This window comes from Equus quagga, chromosome 2, assembly GCF_021613505.1.
Source record: "Equus quagga isolate Etosha38 chromosome 2, UCLA_HA_Equagga_1.0, whole genome shotgun sequence".
In the NCBI taxonomy this organism is placed as follows: domain Eukaryota; kingdom Metazoa; phylum Chordata; class Mammalia; order Perissodactyla; family Equidae; genus Equus; species Equus quagga.
The window spans coordinates 79,209,774-79,227,595 of record NC_060268.1 but is presented as its reverse complement, the minus strand read 5'-3'; positions in this window follow the sequence as shown (position 1 = coordinate 79,227,595).

The following is a 17,822-nucleotide window of genomic DNA, read 5'->3' as shown; positions in this document are numbered from 1 at the left end:
TATGAATTGCATTTAACTGATAGATTGATTTGGAGAGAATTGATATCTTTACTGTGTCTTCCAATCCATGATCACAGTATGTCTCATCACGTATTTAGGGCTTTTCTGAATTCTATCATCACTTTTTGGTAGTTTTCAGCATACAATTCTTGTACATATTTTGTTAGATTTACACGTAAGTTTTTCTTTTTCTTTTTTTAGTGATTGTAAATGATACTGTATTTTAAATTTCAGCATCCACACGCTTATTAATAGTATAGAGAAATACAGTTGGCTTTTGTGTGTTGATCTTCCTGTGTCCTTGATGAATGCCCTTATTAGTTCTAGCATTTTGGGGGGTAGATTTCTTGGAATTTTCTACATAGGCAATCATATCATCTACAAATAGGGACACTCTTAGCTCTTCCTTTTTGATTTGTATATTTTTTATTTTCTCTTATGGAAATAGTGGAAATAAAATTTGCTTTTGTGGTTTCTTTCTTGGGAATTTTTAAACAGACAAAAATTTATGGAACAAATAAGCAATTAGAGCAAAGTTGCAAGATACAATATTAATATACAAAAAAATCAATTGCTTTCCTATATACTAGCAGTGAACAATTGGAATTTGAATTAAAAACACAATGCCATTTCTATTAGCACCAAAATGAAACGCATAGGCATAAATCTAACAAACATGGACAAGATATATACGCAGAAAACTACAGAGCTCTGATGAAAGAAATCAAAGAAGACTAAGTAAACGATGAGATCTTGCATGTTCGTGTATAGGAAGACTTAATATTGTTAAGATGTTAGTTCTTCCCAGCTATAGATGATGGATAGATTCAACACAGTCCCAATCAAAATCCTAGTGAGGTGTTTTGTGGATACAGACAAACTGATTCTAAAATTTATATAGAAAGCAAAAGACCCAGAATTGCCAGTACAATATTGAAGAAAAAGAACAAAGTCAGAGGACTGACGCTATCTAATTTCAAGATTTACTATAAAGATACAGTGTGCTATTGGTGAAAGAATAAACAGATCAATGAAACAGAATAGAGACCTCAGAAATAGACACACACAAATAAATCATCTGCTCTTTGACAAAGGGGAGCAAAGCCAATTTAATGGAGAAAGGAAAGTCTTTTCAACAAATAGTGCTAGGAAAACCTGACACATGCAAAAAAATGAGTCCAGACATAGACCTTACGTGGTTCACAAAAAATTAACTCAAAATGGCTTATAGACCTAAATGTAAAACACAAAACTATAAAACTTCTAGGCTATAATGTAAGAGAAAATCTAAGTGACCTTGGGTTTGGCAACAACTTTTTAGATACAATACCAAAAGCACAATCCTTGAATGAAAATACTGATAAGATGAATTTCATTAAAATAAAACAACTTCTTCTCTGAGGATGACATTGTTAAGAGAATGAAAAGACAAGCCACAAACTGGGAGAAAATATTTGCAAAATGCATAACTGATAAGAGAATTGTATCCAAAACATATAAAGAACTCTTCAAGCTCAACAGTAAAAAACAAACAACTCAATTAAAAAGTGGGCAAAAGATCTGAGCAGTAACCTCACCAGAGGAGATATACTTTTAGCAAATAAGCATATGAAAAGATGCTCAACATCACACATCATTAATTAATTTCAAATTAAAACAAGAATGAGGTACTACTAAAGACCTGTTAGAATGTCCAAAATCCAAAACACTGACAATGCCAAATGCTGGTGAGGATGCAGAACAATGAAAACGCTCATTCATTGCTGGTGGGGATGCAAAATGGTACAGCCACTTTGGAAGAGAGTTTGGTAGTTTCTTACAAAGCTAGACATAGTTTTACCATTCAGTCCAGCCATTACACTTCTTGGTATTTACCCAAGTGAATTGAACACTTACGTCCACATGAAAACCTGCACACAGAGGTCTATAGCAGTTCATTCACAATTACCAAAACTTGGAAACAACCAAGATATCCTTCAGCACGTCAATGGATACGTAAATTGTGGCACAGCCATGTACAGCAGTCCTGCCTTATCTGTGGTTTGGCTTTCCACGGTTTCAGTAACTTGCAATCAACTGTGATCTGAAAATATTAAATGGAAAATTCCAGAAATAAACAATTCATAAGTTCTAAGTTGCAGTGCTGTTCTGAGCAGCCTGATGAAATCTTGTGCCATCCCACTCCATCCTGCCCAGGATGTGAATCATCCCTTTGTCCGGGATATCCATGTGTACCCGTCCATTAGTCACTTAATAGCCATCTCAGTTATCAGATCAACTGTCATGGTATCGCAGAGCTTGTGTTCAAGTAACCTTTATTTCACTTAATGATGGCCCCAAAGTGCAAGAGCAGGGATGCTGGCAATTCGGATATGCCAAAGAGAAGCTGTAAAGGGCTCCTTTTAAGTGAAAAGAAGAAAGTATATACAGGGTTTGGTACTATCTGTGGTTTCAGGTAGCCACTGGAGGTCTTGGAAGATTTTTCCCACCGATAACAGGGGACTACTGTAATGGAATATTATTCAGCACCAGAAAGAAATGAGCTATCAAAACACGAAAAGACATAGAGGAAAGTTAAATTCATATTACTAAGTGGAAGAAGTGAATCTGAAAAGGCTACATACTATTATTCCAACTATATGACACTTTGGAAAAGGCAAAACTATGGAGACAGTAAAAATATCAATGGTTGCCAGGGGTTAGGGTGGAGGGTGGGATGAACAGGTGGAGTACAGAGGATTTTTAGGGCAGTGAAACAATTCTGTTATACTATAAAGGGAGATACATGACATTATGCAGTTGTCCAAACCCATAGAAGGTACAACACCAAGAGTGACCCTAAGGTAAACTATGGACTTTGGATGATAAGGATGTGTCAGTATAGGTTCACCAGTTGTAAGAAATGCACCACTCTGGTGTGGGATGTTGATAGTGGGGGCAACTGTGACTTTATGGGGCAGGGCGTACATGGAAACTCTCTGTATATGGACCTAAAACTGCTCTAAAAATGAAAGACTGTTTTTCAAAAAACCCATAGAACTGTACAACACAAAGAGTGAACCTCGTAAATTACAGAATTTAGTCAATAATAATATATCAATATTGGTTCACCAACTGTAATGCATGTACCACACTAATGCAAGATGTTAATCATGGGGGAAACTGGGGGAGAAGAGTACATGGAAATTCTCCTTCCCTCCTGCTCAATTTTTCTGTAAATCTAAAACTGCTCTAAAAAGAAAGTCTATTAATTTTTTAAAATTTCATTTCCTTGAGTTACAGGGCTATTCAAATTATCTAATTAATATTGGGTGAATTATGGTAGTTGGTAGATTTAAGGCACCTATTTCATCTTAGGCGTCAAAGTTATGCACTTCGTTGTTTGCAGTATCTTTTAAAAATTCTATTGAGGTCAGAATAGTTTATAACATTGTGAAACTTCAGTTGTGCATTATTATGTGTCAGTCACCATATATATGTGCCCCTTTACCCCTTATGCCCACCCTCCAGCCCCCTTCCCCTCTGGTGTCCACTAATCTGTTCTCTTTGTCCGTGTGTTTATCTTCCACATACAAGTGAAATCATACAGCGTTTGTCTTTCTCTGTCTGGCTTATTTTGCTTAACATAATACCCTCAAGCTCCATCCATGTTGTTGCAAATGGGACGATTTTGTCTTTTTTATGGCTGCACAGTATTCTATTGTATACATATACCACACCTGCTTTATCCATTCATCAGTTGACAGACACTTGGGCTGCTTCCACATCTTGGCTATTGTTTATTTTTTCTTTTGTTTTCTTTGCCCTAGTAGACATGGTATTCGAAAAGATCCTTCTAAGACCAATGTCAAAGAGCGTACTGCCTATATTGTCTTCTAGGAGTTTTACAGTTTCACGTCTTATGTTTGAGTCTTTAGTCCATTTTGAGTTAATTTTTGTGTATGGCGAAAGATAATGGTCTACTTTCATTCTTTTGCATGTGGCTGTCCAGTTTTCCCAACATCATTTAGCGAAGAGACTTTCTTTTCTCCTTTGTATGTTTCTTGCTCCTTTGTTGAAGATTAGCTGTCTGTAGATGTGTGGTTTTATTTCTGGGCTTCCAATTCTGTTCCATGGATCTGTGTGTCTGTTTTTGTACCAGTACCATGCTGTTTTGATTACTATGGCTTTGTAGTATATTTTGAAGTCAGGAGTTGTGATGCCTCCAGCTTTGTGCTTTTTTCTCAGGATTGCTTTAGCTATTCAGGGTCTTTTGTTGCCCCATATGAATTTTAGGATTTTTTGTTCCATTTCCATGAAGAATGTCATTGGGATTTTGATTGGGAGTACATTGAATCTGTAGATTGCTTTATGTGATATGGACATTTTAACTATGTTTATTCTTCCAATCCATGTGCATGGAATATCTTTCCATTTCTTTATGTCATCGTTCAATTCTCTCAATAATATCTTACAGTTTTCATTGTAGAGGTCTTTCACCTCCTTAGTTAAATTTATTCCTAGATATTTTACTCTTTTTGTTGTGATTGTAAATTGGATTGAATTCTTGAGTTCTCTTTCTGTTAATTCATTACTAGAGTATAGAAATGCAACTGATTTTTGTAAGTTGATTTTGTACCCTGCAACTTTGCTGTAGTTGTTGATTCTTTTTAATAGTTTTCCTATGGATCCTTTAGAGTTTTCTATATGTGAAATCATGTCATCTGCAAACTGCAAGAGTTTCACTTCTTGCTTGCCAATTTGGATACCTTTTGTTTCTTTTTCTTGCCTAATTGCTCTGGCCAAAACCTCCAGTACTATTTTGAATAAGACTGATGAGAGTGGGCACACTTTTCTTGTTCTTGTTCTCAGAGGGATGGCTTTCAGTTTTTCCCCATTGAGTATTATGGCCTTTATTATGTTGAGGTATTTTCCTTCTGTGCCCATTTTATTGAAAGTTTTTATCATAAATGGATACTGGATCTTGTCAAATGCTTTCTCTGTGTTTATTTAGATTATCATGTGGTTTTTATTCTTCATTTTGTTAATGTGGTGTATCACATTGATTGATTTGCAGATGTTGAACCATCCTTGCCTCCCAAGATCTTCTTGATAAATCCTATTTGATCATGGTGTATTACCTTTTTAATGTATTGCTGTATTCGGTTGGGCAACATTTTGTTGAGGATTTTTGCATCTATGTTCATCAGTGATATTGACCTGTAACTTTCCTTCTTTGGGTGTCCTTGTCTGGCTTTGGGATCAGAGTGATGTTGGCCTTGTAAAATGTGTTAGGAAGTGCTCCGTCTTCTTCAATTTTTTGGAATACTTTGAGAAGGATAGGTATTAAATCTTTGAATGTTTGGTAGACTTCTCCAGAGACTCCATCTGGTCTTGGACTTTCATTTTTTGGGAGGTTTTTGATTGCTGTTCCAATCTCTTTATTCATGATTGATCTATTCAGATTTTCTATTTCTTCTTGATTCAGTTTTGTGAGGTTGTATGAGACTAAAAATTTATCCATTTCTTTTAGATTGTCCAATTTGTTGGCATAAAGTTTTTCATAGTAGTCTCTAATAATCCTGTGTATTTCTGTGGTGTCTGTTGTAATTTCTCCTCTTTCATATCTAATTTTATTTATTTAAGCCTTTTCTCTTTTTTCTTAGTGAGTCCGACTAAAGGTTTGTCAGTTTTATTTATCTTCTCAAAGACCCAGCTCTTAGTTTCATTAATCCTTTCTACTGTTTTTTTACTTTCAATTCATTTATTTCTGCTCTGATTTTTACTATTTCCCTCCTTCTGTTTGCAGTATTTTTAGATTTTCCTTTTGATATCTACAGAGTCTGTACTGATATCCACTATTTGATTCCTGATATTGGTAAATTTGTGTCTTCCCTCTTTTATTCTTTGTCAGTCATGCTAAAGGTTTGTCAACTTTATTGATTTTTTTGGATCAGTCGTATAATTATTTTATTGATTCTTTGAAAAGATGCATTTTATTGATCTTTTCAAAGAACTAGCGTTTGTTGAATTGATTTTTCTCTACTTTTTTTCTGGTCTTAATTTCATTGATTTCTGCACTTATCTTTATTATTTGCTTTTACATGCTTTGGCTTTATTTTGCTCTTCTTTTTCTTGATTCTGAAGTGGAAGCTTAGACTATAAATTTGAGACTTTTCCTCTTTTCTGATGTAAGTATTCAGTGCTATATTTTAATCTTTTAGCACTTACTTAGCTACATCCCATAAATTTTGATATGTTGTATTTTCATTTTCATTTTGTTCAACGTATTTTTTTTTTTAATTTCCCTGGTAACTTCCTCTGTGATCCAAGGATTATTTAGAAGTATGTTGTTCAGTTTCCAAGTGTCTGAAGATTTTCCTGTTTTCTTTCAGTTATTGATTTCTAGTTTAATTCCATGGTGGATGGAGAAAACACTCTGTATGATTTCAATTCTTTTAAATTTGTTGAGTTTTTATTTTGACGGACCAGGTTATGATCTATGTTGGTGTATGTTCTGTGGGCACTAGAAAAGAGCATGTACTGTGCTGTTGCCGGATGAAGTGTTCTATCAATGTTGATGGGATCCTGTTGATTGATGATGTTGTCGAGTTCTTCTATATCCTTGCTAATTTTCTATCTAGCTGTCTTATCAATTGTTGAAAGAGAAGTGTTAAAGTCTTCGACTACAGTTGTGAATTTGTCTATTTCTCCTTTCACTTCTATCAGTTTTTGCTTCACATATTTTTACGCTCGGTTGTTTGGTGCATGTACATTTAATTTGCTATATCTTCTTGAAAGATTGACCCTTTTATCACTATACAATTTCCCGATTTGTCTTTGGTAATTTCCTTTTCTCTGAAGTCTGCTTTATTTGATATTAATATAGGTATTCATGCTTTCTTTTTATTAATGTTGTGTGTCGTATCTTTTTCCATCCTTTAACTTTCAACCTACCTATATAACTATGTTTGAAGTGAATTTCTTTTAGCCTATAGTTGGGTCATGTTTTCTAATACAATTTGCAAATTTCTGTCTTTTAATCAATGTGTGTATATCACTTACATTTAATGTGATTGTTGATATGTTAGTGGTTAAGTCCATCATTTTATTTTGTTTTCTATTATCTCTGTTTTTAGTTTCTGTGATTTCATTGTCCTGCTTACCTGTAGGTTACTTGAACATTTTTTAGAATTCCATTTTGATTTATCTATATTTTTTGAATGAATCCTTTTGTGTAGCTGTTTTAGTAGTTGTAAATTAAATATACATATCAGTCTACCAATGTCAACATTTTACCAGTTTGAATGAAGCACAGAAATCTCACCTTCCTTTACATCCCTTGTCCTGCTACCATTTATAGTATAATTGTCTTAACTATTGCTTCTATATACATTTGGAACTTCATCAGTGTTATAATTTTTATTTCAACTCTTAAACATAACTTAGAAAACTCAAGAGGTGAAGCAAAATGTGTTATATTTAACCTCATCTTTAGTCATTTCATTGTTCTCTCTTCTTGACTGATATTTCAAGATTCCTTCTTCTATCGGTCTTCCTGTTACAGATCTTCCTTTAGCCATTCTTTTAGGGTAGGCCTGCTGACAACAAATTCTCTTAGTTTTCCTTCATCTGAGAATGGCTTGGTTTCCCCTTCATTCCTGAAGGACATTTTCTCTGGATATAGACTTCTGGGTTGACAGTTCTTTTCTTTCAGCACCTGGAAAATGTTATGCCACTTCCTTCTGGCCTTGGTAATTTCTAAAGAGATATTTGCTGTTATTTGAATTGATTTTTTTCTTCTGTAGGTGAGGTGTTATCTCTTGCTGTTTTCAAGACTTTTTCTTCGTCGTTAATTTTCAGAAATTTGATTATGGTGTGTCTTGCCATGAATTTCATTATATTCATCCTATTTGGAAATCATTCAGTGTCTTAAATCTATAGGTTCATGTCTTTTGCCAAATTTTGGGTGTTTTCAGCCATTATTTCCACAAGTCCTGCCCCTTTTCCCTCTCTTTCTAGGACTCCAATGACACAAATGTTAGACCTTTTGTTACAGTCCCACAGGTCTCTGAGACTCAGCTGCTCTTTTTTTCCCAGTCCGTTTTGTCTCTGTAGTTTAGATTGGGTGACTTTTATTGTTTTGCCTTCAAGTTCACTGATTGGTTTTTTCTCCTCCTTTCTGCTGTTGAGCCCATCCACTGAGCTTTTTATGTCCATCACGATAGTTTTCAGTTCTAAAAGTTACATTTTTCTTCTTTATATCTCTTATTTCTTTCTAGAGATTTTTTATTTCTTTGCTGACACTTTCTATTTTTCATTTGTTTCAAATCTATTCCTAATTGCTCATTGGAGCATTTTTATCATGGCTGCTTTAAAATCATTGTTAGACAATTTTAACATCTCTGTCATCTCACTGCTAGCATGCATTGACTGTCTTTTTCATTCAAGTTGACATTTTTCATGTTCTTGGTATGACAAGTGATTCTCCATTGAAACCAGGACATTTTTATGTTATGAGACTCTGGATATTATTTAAGCCTTCTGTTGTAGCTGACTTCTCTGACACCACTTTGGTAGTGGAACAGAAGTCACTGCCTTGTTATTGCCAAGTGGGGACAGAAGTCCAGGTTTCCCACTTGGCCTCCACTGACGCCAAGGAGGGGAAGGGCTGCTCGTTACTGCTGGCCTGGGGTGGGAATTCTGGCTCCCTACCAAGGCTTTCTGGGAGAGGCAGGAGTGCTTCACTACTGTTCCCCACGTGGCCTCTACTGACACTATAGTTCGGGAGGTGTGGTGCCTCATAACTGCTTGGCACGGATTAAAATCCCAGCTCCTACTCAGCCTTCTCTGACACCATTCCATCAGAAAAGCTGGAGTGCCTTGCTCTACAGTCTGGCAAGGGTGGAAGGCTAGGCTCACCTACTCAGCATGGATAGGAGTGGTGCCATAGTTTTTCTGGGGTGTTTGGCTGGAGTAGGGCAGTTACTGATTGAAAGTTTTCTGTCTTACCAGACTACTCCCTTTCTGGTCCTTTGGCTAGAGTTAGCAGTCTTTTGTTGGGACTTTTTTTTGTGTGCACTCGTTGTTTCTAGGTTGCCCGCTTCTTCTGCTCCAAGTCTGGGATATGTGAGGCAAAAAGAGAACACAGGGAACTCATCACCATGCTGTTCCCTGGGTCCTGAGGTCCCTAGCCAGTTCACCTTCTTCTTTCAATCTTTCAGAGGCTTCTTACGTTGCTTTCACAGATAATGTCCAGTATTTTAATTGTGCTTAGTGAGAGGAATAAGGGAAGTATGTCTATGCCATCTTCCTGGACAATTTGCATTTTCAGATGTGAATTTTCCTTAATTTATCCAGGATCAGGATCCTAAGTTGATTGACCCAGTACAAAGAGGCTAACTTTTAAATAATTTTAAAATCTCCAAGACCAAATTATGTTGCCTTCCTTCTGAGGAGAATCGACAGGACAGAAACTATCCTAATTCTATTGTAGAGTTAGGATGCAGCACGTGGTGTAAAGCCCATAAAAGTGTTAAGACAATCGAGGATTTCAGGATACTAATTAGCTTTTTGTGGCTTGGCCCTTACACAAATCTGAGACCAAATCGCTTTATATTACTTTTATTATTATTACTGGAGGCTGAGGCAGAATTAGAGTGATGCCAGTCACCCTGCACATCCGGACCCCCCACTTGCATAGGTCTTTCTGGGTCCCTGGGAGGGAACTGGCAACGTTCACATGGTTGCACGTTTTACAAAATTTGTAAGAATAAAGGATTTTAATTGTAGCTGGTTCTGAGGACTCTCTATCTCCACTCTGATTTCCCCTCCATTACATGTCCCCTCTTGTTGGGTGATTTGGGGGTTGCTACAGACATTTTGGGGTGGCTACATGTCTCAGGAGGAAGTGAGCTGGGGAATACATTTGACATGGGGTTAGGATATATTTGTGTGATTCATAGTCACTTCAGTGTAAAGTTAAATCATTGGAAGTCATCTGGTATTGGAACTGCTTCCAAAAATTTGTTTACTGCCCACCGTGTTGACTCACCTGGCAAGTGACAAGAAAATACTGATGACTAACTGATGACAAATGTCATCAATTGAAAGAATATTTCAGATTGGCCACTGCACAAGAAAACTTGAAATACCTTATAATCTCACAGCTCACACATGATGGGAACTTGATAAAGATTTCCCCAAATTGGAAATGATCCAAAACTTTACATGACATTTCATTAATGACAAGTTGTGAAGCTGAAAATAACTTTTCTAAACCATAAATAAGAAAATCAAATTTTAATCAAAAGTGGCAAAGGAAAGCTTCATTTATCTTTCAATTCTCTCTACAGAAAATGCCATTACAAAATTATCATCAAAAAATATAGGGAAGAAGTGTCCCAGAGGTATGTTAGTGTAGAAAATTAATTTTTTTAAGCTACGGTATTTTTCAGAATGTTGTGATGTTTGAAGTTTAAACTTTGCAATTTCTTATGATTTTTCTCACTAAATAATTGTTCACCTTTGTAATTAGTTTTGTTTGCACAATTTTATGTTCTTCTTCTTAAAAGGAGCTCCCAAATAGAAAAGCTTTGAACCCCACAAGGTGGATCCACCGTGTGAAGGCCATTGTGTCCCGTGACCACCCGCAGAATAACTTGATTTGGTTTAGGCGGGAGGGGGACCTGTTCACAGGTGTGAGAAGTCTGACAGCACTGGCAGGAAACTTGAAGAACTCAGCTCTGGCTGAGCTTCCAGAACCACAGAGCCAGGCTTGCTGAACTCAATGCCACGCTGCCTCCACCACTCTGGGTGACCCTGCCACTGGCCCGAGGACAGCCACCTCAGCTGCCCGTGTTGTGCTCCACACAGATGCCTGTTTTGCCCGATGCTTCATGGGCCCTCTTCTCAGTCACACTCATGTGGTGTCTCCTGGGCAGACACCAAACCAGTCTGGGAAAGGAAGTGAGTTTGGAAGGCAGGGTTCACAACGTGGGGGACTATGAAAATGTCGAGAGGGTGTTGAAAAGATTATGGGCATCCCCAGTGACCAATGTCCACTATATCTACTGCATGGCAAGAATCCATGGGGTTCCAGGTATAGACAGGTAAATAAGACAGGGTCCCAACTTCCAGGGCTCCCAAGAGCATGGGAGAAAGAGACTTGTGTCCAGACACTCAGAAAGAGAGTGTAAGGGCTCTGGCCACAGGCACCCTTAACAATTCTCAGACTGAGCTTTCTGAGAAGGCAGGACCACTGACTTTGACAATCCTTTAACTGGCTTGTTTGGAGGGAGCAGAGCCAAGGGCTGACCTCCAGGACACTGTGACAGACCGCCTCTGGCTCAGGGTATCTGTTGCTGTTGTTGCTGCTGCCTTAGGAACTCTCAGTTGCTGGTAAATGTTACACCCCATCACACTAGCAAAAAAAGAAGGGGAATTTAAGAACCTAAAAATATAGTATATACCAAACAGCCTCTTCTTCCCTCACCCACACAGCAACAGAATATAAATTAAGGTGTTCTTTGAGTTTCTAAATTTGCACATATCTACAGGATCAAAAAATGAGAGGAAAACTAATATTTCAAAGTATAATCCTCCAGCAGACAAAGCGTAGGACATTTGTTAGGAACGTTGCTTCTGTAATGCAGGGAAAGAAGATGTCCTAGGGGTAGACAATAATAGCAGTTATTTCAAATATAAAGACGACAAGGAGAGAATGCGCATGGACAGAGGTAGGTAGCAAAATGCTGAGCACTCATCTGAATATCTAAAACGTTTTGCTCTGTGATACGATATCATCTGCTTGGGAAAGACTCTAAGGAAAATGACATCTATTGTATAATAGCTGATAGATGCTAGATACTCATCTTGTCTATTGTTTGGAAATTAGAAGACTAGACGTTTCTGAGCCATTCTGATTTTTCAATCAGTCTTACATCTCAGCCCCTGAAGTCCACATGCCAGATGATGAGTTGGGATATTTGGTCTGGAAAATGCAGTCACTGCACACTGAGCTAAGAAAGATGACAATTGACTGAGTCCTTGCTCTATGCCAGGCCCTGAGAATCCCTGATCATGACTCATCTCACTCCATCCCCTTCACCTCACCAGTAAGCGGCTACCATTATGACTTGGCTTCCCATTTCAGGGAAAAGCAGATACAGTCAGAAAAGTGCTCCTGTAAGCCCCCACCCACCTCTGTGCCCCACCCAGCCTGCCCACCCATCTGTCCCACCAAAAGCCAGCCCTCCGCTCATGACCAAACCCTGCCCTTCCTGCCAGCTGGAGGACATGCTGAGCAACTCTTTCTTCCCTCTCCTGCATCATTCATTTCCCCTCCACGGAGTCATTCCCATCAGACTTGATGCTATTGCTCAGAGCTGAAAAATCTCTCCAGTCCCGTCCAGGAGTGGTAACTCCTCTGCTCCCCTTCCAGCAAAACTTCACAACACTAACCAGCATTGTGCTTCCAGTCTCTCCCATGGTGTGTACTCAGCCCACGCTAGTCAGCTTCCCTCCCCAACACCCTCCATGGAAATGGCTCTGGTAAAGTCACTAGAGACCCTCGTGGCCACTCCCCAACTCAACTCTCGTCCTTGTCTCATGTGACCCGTTGGCACATGGGACCCACTGGTCCCTCCTTGAAGACTTTCCCTGTGGACTCCCAGGACTGCATACTCTTCAATTCTCTCTCCAGACTCTCAGCCACTCCTCCAGTCCTCGTCATTCCTCCTCAGCTCCACATCTCTTAATGGCCTGGCTGAAGTTGGCTGTCTTCTCTCTCTACTACATGAGGCCCTCCTTCTACCATGGGGGTGAACTTGGAAGTTGTAAAGGAAATAAACTCCTCTGTCTTCCTCCTCTACTCACCACTCTACCCTGAACACCTCCCTTCTGACATTCTGGTCTCCAAATTTGTGGCATCTCCACACCAAGCAATTCTCCAGCTTTCTGGTGGAAACTAGCTGGGTGTCCTACAAGTAATTCTGACACTATCTACCTAGAGATACTGTTAGACCCCACACAGGTTAAGGGCTCAGTCCCATAAGACCACCCCCATTCCACACACCAATTGCAAGTCCAGGTTTTCATCTGTACTTTTGACCAACCAAAGTTCCCATGACTTCCTCTTTGGGTTCAATAATTTGCTAGAATGGCTCACACAACTTAGGGAAACACTTACACTTACAGTTTTACTACAAAGGATGTAATAACGGAAACAGATGAACAGCCACATGAAGAGATTCATAGGGCAAGGTCCAGAAGGGTCCTGAGTTCAGGAGCTTCTGTCCCCATGGAATCGGGGAAGCCACTCTCCTGGTACATGGATGTGCTCATCAACCCAGAGGTTCTCTGAACCCTGTCCTTTGAGATTTCATAGAAGCTTCATTAAATAGTCATGATCGATTAAGTCATTGGCCATTGGTGATTAATTTAACCTCCACTCCCTCTCCCCTTCCCAGAGGTCGGGGGTAGGGTTGAAAGTTCCAATTCTCTAATCACGTGGTTGGTTCTCCTGGCAACCAGCCCCCATCTTGTGGTTAATCCAGGGGCTTTCCAAAAATCACCTCATTAACATAAACTCAGGTGTGGTTGAAAAGGGTTTGTTATGAAGACAAAAGACTCTCATTTCACTTTTATTCTCTGAAGCTATTTCAGGAACCAAGGACAAAAACCAAATATTAAACAAAAGATGCCACTACAGCTCTAATTACTTAGGAAATTACAAGGGTCTTGAGAACTGTGTGCCAGGAACCATGGACAAAGATCCAAGTGTGTATTTCTTATTATATGACAACATCACAGAAATGTATCCTCCCCCATCAGGCCTTCAGGTGCGACCACAGTCATGGCTGACACCTTGATGGCAGCCTCGTGAGAGACCTGAGTAAGAAGCAGCAAATAAAGCTGTGACCAGATTTCTGACCAAGAAAAATTGTGAGATAATAAATGCTTCTTTTTTAAAGTTTCGGGGTAATTTATTACATAGCAATAGATAAATAAGACATCCTCTTCTATGACCTGAGCGTTTCCCTTGCCCTAAAGGCCTTTTGCCTGAGTTCTAAATCCAGATGAGTCTCGGTGTTTTTTAGAGCAGGAAGGAAACAGAGCTGGTAGCCCAAGGCCCACCTTACCCTAAGTCTTGTTGATCTTATCAGCTATTAATAGACACTGTCCGTGTTATCTTGACCCCAAGGCAGGAAAGGCAGACTGGACTTGAGGTCCAGGAAGTCAGGCAAGAAGCCGAGTGCTGAGTGGGATCCTGGGGGGGGCGGTGGTGAGTTGGCACAGGAGTCAGTCACAGAGATGTAGAAAGCCCACCCCATGGACGGGTAACATTCAAAAGAAATGCAGAAAACTCCAAGCCTAATCTTCCATTGAAGCAGTCACACCTGGTGGGGGGCGGCGGGGGGGGGGGGGGGGTTTTTTGGTCCCTTTAACCCTCTGTGAATGGGGGGAGCTGTCCAGGGGTGACAGACTCATTACAGAACAGGGGGCTGCAAACTACAACCCGGGGTGCAAAGGACATGTCTCCTCCATTGCAGGGGCCTCAGTCTCCCCTGCTGCCCTTTCCTATTGGAAAAGAGCACTACCCAGTGGTGGGCTGGTAAATACTTAACAATGGGCTCTTGGGAATATTTGTGTGTATGCGTATATGTCAAATATATGTATATTTGAATACACGTATAAATACAGATATATATATAGAGAGAGAGATACATACATGTTTATTATAAGTTTTACTGATATAAAGAATGTGTATCACATAATTTACAAACAATAAAACATATAATATGCTTTACTATAAATTCCATATAGCCAATTGATTCTCACAGAATGCCTTTGTTGAGTTTTCCCAAACTCTTGTATCAATAACCAAACTACGGTCGCATCTGACGACTGAGGTTGCATCTGATGATTGAGTGTGCCCCAAACATGAGAGTTGGTCGATATTTTCATATACGTTAACGAGTAAGACAAAAGTGAGACAATGAAGAAGAATGTCAGATCTTACTTATTTGTAAATGTTGTGAGTGACGTCTTTGCTGAATCGGATAATAGTTTTCAAATCCTGGAGGAACATCTCTTCATTTTTTTGTGCTAGTCACAATATAATGGTGTGTCAATGTGGGAGGCTAAATAAGGGCCCCCAAAGACATCCAGGTCTTAGCCCTGAAGCCTGTGAGTGTTACCTTACATGGCAAAAAGGACTGTGAAGATACGATTAAGGATCATGAGATGGGGACACTATCCTGGATTATCTGAGTGGGCCTTGTATGCAATCATAAATGTCCTTATAAGAGGGGAGAGGGAGATTTGACACAGAGAAGAAGGCAATGTGAAGACAAAGCAGAGAGAGATTTGAAGATGCTAAGCTGCTGGCTTTGAAGCTGGGGAATGGGCCATGGGCCAAGGAATACAGCTCTAGAATCTGGAAAAGGAAAGGAAGTGGATTCTCCCCTAGCACCTCCGGAGGGAATGTGGTCCTTGATTTGGGCCCAGTGAAACTGACTTCAGACTTCTGGCCTCCAGAACTGTAAGAGAATAAATGTGCGTTGCTTTAAGTCACCACGTTTGTGGTAATTTGTTACAGAAGCCCCAGGAAACTAACACGGTCAGTTAGCAATGTATCACATCTCAGCTCTAAAGCATCCTTCAATATACCCTTTAGGACAAAGAAAAACCCTCCAAACATCTCTCCTCTAAACTGAGCGCAACGTTAAGCTTTCTCAATAGGGGGCGCTGGAGGGACACTGCAGGGGGGAGGGGCTTCCTTCCATTTCCGAGGTGGCTGGAGGGAAGGTCCGTGTAGGTGCCAGGACATTCTGCGGAGTCTGTCAGAGCATCAGGCCCAGAACTCTATCCGCCCGCGACCTTGCTTGGTGATGACTGTCTACAACAGAAACCAGCCCCGCCCCCACCCTCAGCCTGCTTACTGCCTGGGGGCCCAGCCAGATTGGCAGCTCCCTCTGAGACCTCCCCACCCTCTACCCGATCCGAGCACTCTGAGGGTCCAGAGGTGCTCAGAGCCCCACTGCGCTCCCATGGGCGGCCTGTCGTTTGCCCTGCAATTCCAGACCAGCGTCGGCCTGCCTGAGCTACAGCATGTCTGCCCCCGTGGCTGAGCCATACGTTCTCCAACAAGGTCAGTGCCAAACAACTCTGTCCTTGCTGGAGAAGCTCCCTCAGACGTAGGGTACCACGCAGTTTCCTTATACCTGACAATTGCTGTTTTATTACTTAATAATTTTATATTGAACTCCTCGTTGAACCTACTGTGTGGTTTCTGTCTCTGATGGGACCCAGACTGCTACAAATCCGAGCCCTGACTTATAGTGCTTTCTGATTTCCATGGTGTAAAGATTCCCACCATGGCCAGTGTCAAGCTGCCGACGTGACGTCACAGACTGTGTAGTTGGGAAGAGACACCTGGTAGCCAGCATCACACAATGTTTCTACTGCACAGTAATAATAGATGTAAATAACCCTCCAGCAGAGATAACAGCAAAATGTAGTAAAATAATTAGGAAGTGATTTTTGTTTTTAATGTAACATTTAATTGTAAGTTCATATAACTGTTAATAATTTCTGTGTTTCACTACTGACTCACAACATTCCAGAATATTTAACGGTTGGTTCTCCTTGAGTGGTACAAGCCGGTTCCAGCACAGCACTGGGATTAAAGGGCCCCAGAAACAAGTGAGGGGTGCTGAGCACTCTTGGGGCTGGGGCTGACCTCCTCCGGGATCAAGACAGGTCTTGGGTACGGCCCGTGGCGCTGGGACAGGAGGAGGCACAGGCAAGAGTTTCTCTGCTAAAGGTTTCACTCACCGCCTCCCCAGCCCTCCTGTCTTCAGCCTGGACCTTGACTACCCCTCGTCTCCCGCCCTGAATGTGGAGGCAGCCCCCAAACCCCTTTCCAGCACAGTCAGACCTACCGTTCTCTGTGCATCACAGAGTCATCATTGTCGTGGTTGCTGCTGATTTGCTCTCACTCACTCATTGAAGGGGACGCTGTGGGAGTGATCTTGGCCATGTGGGTCCGAGAGCCAGAGGTCCAGTCCTGACCTCACTGAGGGCCTTGGGCCAATCGCCGACCCTGCCAGGCCTGACGCGCACCTTTACAGTGTGGGTGGGACTGAGGACCCTTGGGCTTTCTTCCGACTCCAGGACAAACTGTTGCTTCAGGTCCACCTTGATGACAGGACAGCGGGTGACAACCTGCAGGTTTCAGGAGCCGCAGCAGCATCCACTGGCGCTCAATCCTGCTGTGAAAGCTTCTCCCTGGGAACTGGCTGAGGATGCTGGCGCAGGATCTGCCATCCGATAGCTCAGCCCTCGCCAGGAGAAAACAAAACACAGGTGGGACATATGATCTTCCTTTTCCACTTCCCAGGGACCAAAGTCTCTGTAATAAAACCCAAAGAAGTCAGTCCCTGTGCAGATATAAAACTCTTCACCCTGCCACCTTTTAGGACGATGCCAGGCACTGACAGGGAGCCCCAAGAGCTCTCCACCAAGGGCTGGCTCGAAGAGAGAGCCGCTCCTTTCATGAATGAGCTGGGCTGGCTGGGTCCAGGTCCTAGGCCAGCCACCTGGAGCCCATGCTAATGAGGGAACTAAGCTACTCTCTGCTTTGGGGCACTTCACTACAGTGGGGGACAGTTTGGGGTGCAGGTCAGCATGAGGAACATCTTCATGTGTAGTGTGCAGAGAGGACGAACGTCTCCCACAATTAAGATGCTAAGTGGAAGTCCTGGAACAGCGGTTCCAGGACACGCCTGTGTTGGGGTGATGCTCAGTACCCTGTGTTGAGGTGATGCTCAGTACCCTGT